At 41.7% G+C, this 4,522-nt stretch overlaps 1 long non-coding RNA gene across 1 annotated transcript; it reads left to right on the forward strand.

The window, feature by feature from the left end:
* Positions 1 to 896: 896 nt before the first annotated feature.
* LOC119360849 lies at positions 897 to 1,571 on the forward strand. Its single transcript, XR_005172806.1, has 3 exons — positions 897 to 1,002; positions 1,269 to 1,405; positions 1,494 to 1,571. It is a non-coding gene; the product is annotated as an uncharacterized LOC119360849 (long non-coding RNA).
* The last annotated feature ends 2,951 nt before the right edge of the window (positions 1,572 to 4,522 follow it).

Genomic DNA, 4,522 nt, shown 5'->3' on the forward strand with positions numbered 1-4,522 from the left:
CCTCTTATGAGGAACTGGACCAAAGGTGCAGCCACTAGGAGAGATCGGTTCGACTATGACAATGGGCGCGGCCGTGGTAACGTCAAGGTAAGTCATTCTGTTCTGTCTTTCTTAAATGTTTTGTAACTAAATAATATTTATTTTTAATTCATCACATGTACTTCTATATCGCATGCAAATCGAAAATAATATCACCCAAGAGTATAGGGCGCAGGAGCCCAAAATCCCATATAATATGCCTACCATGAAGCCAAAAACCAAACCTGCAAATGGAAACGCAAAGTAGTCGACGACAGCCCCAATGTCGGAAGATTTGATGGAGCTTCTAATGAAGCGGTGCATGGACTTCATACACACTCAGATGAGGCAAATCCCTGATCAAGTTGCTGAGGTGTCACACCATAACATAATATTTTACAACTTGTTCCCTGTTTTAAACCATGCAAGCATTCTTAATTTTATATATCTATTGCAGAGGTTGTTGGAGAAGAAGAACAAATCAGGTATCATGTACAAGCCGGCTGCTGCCGTGCCATCCGTGGACAATGATGTGGATCAAGAAGTGGATTCGTTCGAGAACGGTCCATATGAAAAGAAGGAATTCGTTTACAAGGATGACATAGACTCACACGGAGAGCCTGTCATTGACATGACGCAGCCTGATGAAGTGGTTCCCAACCATAAATCCGTACCTGAGGTACTATGTATATATATTTCTGTCTATAATTTTCTCCTTCCATTTTTTTACGGGCTGAAATGTTCACACCATATTGTTTGCCAAACAGAAAACCCCAGCAAAGATGAATGGACACAAGGAAGCTGCACCTATTAAGCGTAATGATGAATGTGGCGCTACACCCAAAAACCCTTGGGTCATTGGTAATTCTACACAAGCACCTTCATCGGACATAGACATTTGTCCATCTTCTGTCAGCAAGTTAATGGCTAAGCCGAACGGAAAAAAGGGTGCAACAGTTGATAAGGATGAGGAAGTTATGTCCGGTAAGCGGAAGCGGACCGTTCCCAAGAAATTTGAATCCCCCTACGCACTTGAAAAGCCCAGCAGGCGTACCAACTGTGGTCAGAAACCCACCGGTACCCGTTCTGCTAGTAGGGGTATCGTAACTAACTTTCTTGGTTTATTGTATACTATGAATGCATATGATCACCATTGTTGACGTTCATATTATTTCATGCAGCTCTTTTTTCTGAGATTGATGAGCCAGAGGGTGTGACAGATGAGTTGACGCCGAAAATAATTGATGCAGTTGTTTCATTTGTCGAGTTAGCTTCTAGCACCGACAAGAATAAGGGGAAGAAAGTTTACTACAGTGAAGCTCGTGGCATATCTTTGACATCCGAAAGGATTCGACCGGTACTAAGTCATAGATGGCTGTCGGACGATGTAAGTACTACTTGCATGTTCTGTTGTTTAAATTGTCAATAATCTATGTCTCAAATTTCAACATGTAATGCCCTGATATTCTATGAAGATTATTGATGCTTATATGGGACATTTGGAGCTGAGCGTTGGTCATGATCGTTACCTCTGTCCAGCGTGGAGGTCCAAATTCCTTGTAGATCATGCTATCGCGCGAGACGATCCATTGTCGTCGAGCTGCAATATGGACAGTGCTCTGTCCAAAGCTAGAGCAGTTAATAGAGTCACGCAAGAGTATACTGTGCGTGATAAGGTATGTTATGTTTGTAATTCTTCACTTCAGGACATTTCATCTAGTATTTCATTTGATCCATAATGGTTTTTTGCACTGTAGACGTATATCGCGTTGAATATCGAAAATGCCCACTGGATGACCATGGTCATGCACATGATCAAGAAAGAATTCCAAGTTCTCGATTCACTCTATTCTCTGGAGCTGACAGAAAAGACTGTCAAAGCACTGGTAATATAACCAACATTTGTACCATTGGTCTTCCATGTTGTTTATGATTCTTCTTTAACACTATCCTGTTTATAGCGAATGGCTATAGCAAACGATATGCGCCAAGCAAATCTTATTACACCAGGGAAATATCCGGACATAAGTAAGTGGCCTATCAACGAGTATGACATGCCGTAGCAAGAGGATGGGGTGAGTTAGTACGACATCATGCACATTCAAACAACAATACACATGTTCGTATTGCCCGCCGCTAATGTTTGCATATATACCAAGAACTCTTGTGGCCTTTTTGTCACAGAATGTCTACAGCATTGGGACGGGGACCGAATGACCCGCGATTTTTCACAGGTATGCTGTTATTTACGTTTGTAGAGTAGCTACTATGGTCGTGTACAAAATTCGGTTCATGTAACCTGTATGTCATTTTTTGCAGGCCAGCGTTGACGCAAGGAGAAGACGTTTCATCGCCGAGTTGATTATGTCACCTTCAAACACAATGGAGTGTGTGAAGAACAAAATTCACGAAATCGCAAGGAAAAGGCGCGCATGAAGAATTCTTGCGGCATGCAAGGGTCAAGTTTTAGTGCTTTGGATTTAGTCCGGTCGATGGTTTCGATGGCATGATTATCTTACTGTTTCTATCATTTTTATGTAATAATTAGGGCATCTTGAATATTGTGACACATATATGTGTATGTGTCTGTCAAACAATAGGCTCGTACCAGACAATTCGGTCATACAATTCGCTCGGAGAAGACAATTTCGTCGTACCAATAAAGTTTTGGCTTCAACTATCAATTGTTCTTGCTTAATATTGTTCTCGTTCTTCAATTTTTATAATTGTATTTATCACATTCATAGTATTCGCATTCTATTTTTCTCTTCAACTGCTCTCCGAAGTTTCATATTAAAATTTTCACATTCTTTACTTTTTTAAAAACTCTATCAAACTTTTGCCTTCTGCCTTAGCTATCTGCATGTCAATAATCTCCTGGTAATTCCCCCTCATCACATGATTATGAAAATTAATCATGTTAGCTATGTAAATATATCGAGGCAGAACATATTACATAGATGAAAATTAGTCATGTCTGCTCGTTCGCTCTATCGCGTGTTATCCGGCATCATGTTTTTCTATTTTCACAAGCCCGTCGTTTTTTTTATTGTACGTATAATTAACTTTTGGGACGTGATTAATTGAGGGATGGAACGATGAGTGAGCCCAGCCGGAATTTCAGGTGCGGTTGTAAATTACACGTGCATGCATGGCTGGGTTAGTTGCATTATCAAAGGACTAGTGGGGCCATCATTTGAATACATGGAAACAACGACTGTGGTTGATTTGGGCAATGAGTGGTTCCCCTTATCTCGTTTCACTTCCAAATCCCTTGCCCTCTCTCTCCATTTGCGCCTCCAAATCTCCACGGCGAAAGCATGACAGCGAGCTGGGCATCGGGCGGCGGTGGCTGCGGCGAGAGGAGTGGTGGCGACCGCAAGTTAGGTCGAACCCTGGGTCCTGGAAGCAGGTGGGGCGGATTCAGTGGAACAGGAGGCAGTGGAGGCGGATCGAGTGGAACAGGGGAGGGGGGTTTCGTGGGCGGCGGAGGGCCGGGAGAACCGACGGCTAGGGTCTCCAGTGCTACACTTTGGTGGCAAAAAGGTAAGTTCTTTACCGTTGTTCTTTACATCCCAGCATTGTCGCCCACAAATCATGACATGTGGCCCTTACAAGCTCCATCCATTTCGTCATCAGGAAACTCCGGGTGGCCGTGTGTGCATAAATGCACACAATTTTGAGAGCGCATTAGTGGGTTGTGTGTTTGAGGTTAGTGTACTAAGCATGATCTTCAAACTAGTACTGCTACTGCGGTCAAGCTGCAAAAAAGTTCAGTGTTTAACGCTTTCAGTGACAAGTTCAATTATTAATTGACTTGAATTGCTCATGATTTATTTAGGATGATGTCACTTCTGAGTATGTTGAATGGGTTGATGGGGAGTGGGATAGCAAAGCAAATTCAGTCATTAAGTATCTAGCCATGAAGAACAAGAAACTGGAGACTAAGATTACAGAATGTGAAGCTGAAATTAAAAGGAATGAGAAAGAAAAGAGGGCGATGGTTAAGATGCACAAGGAAATATTGCTCTATAGGGATAGGATTTTAGGATTTGGAGGTCTTCTGTATCTTGGCCTGCTTGCCACTATAATTGTTGTCATAGTTACCAAGTAGATTGTTCATAAATTTATTGACATAATTGTAGTTGACATGATGAAATCCTGATGAATTATTTGCTATTCAGTTTATGGGAAAAGTGTAATAGACATTGCAGCAGAAATAACATGGTGCCATCATGATTGGTAGACAATGCACTTTTGGCATGTTCTACATTTGGCAGACACTACACATTTGTCATGTTCTATATTTGGTAAGTGATGCACATGGGCACATCACATAGCAACACTACTGATTTGTGCATCAGCCCACTTCATTGTCTTGTTGCAACATAGGAGCAACATCTAGCAGCACCTACACCTTTGATTCAACACTAAAGCAAAACAACAGTACATATTCAATATTCTGAAAATTTAACTGAACTTCACACTTAGGCTAGGCAGTAGA

The sequence above is a fragment of the Triticum dicoccoides genome, chromosome 2B, assembly GCF_002162155.2.
Source record: "Triticum dicoccoides isolate Atlit2015 ecotype Zavitan chromosome 2B, WEW_v2.0, whole genome shotgun sequence".
NCBI classification, from domain to species: Eukaryota; Viridiplantae; Streptophyta; class Magnoliopsida; order Poales; family Poaceae; genus Triticum; species Triticum dicoccoides.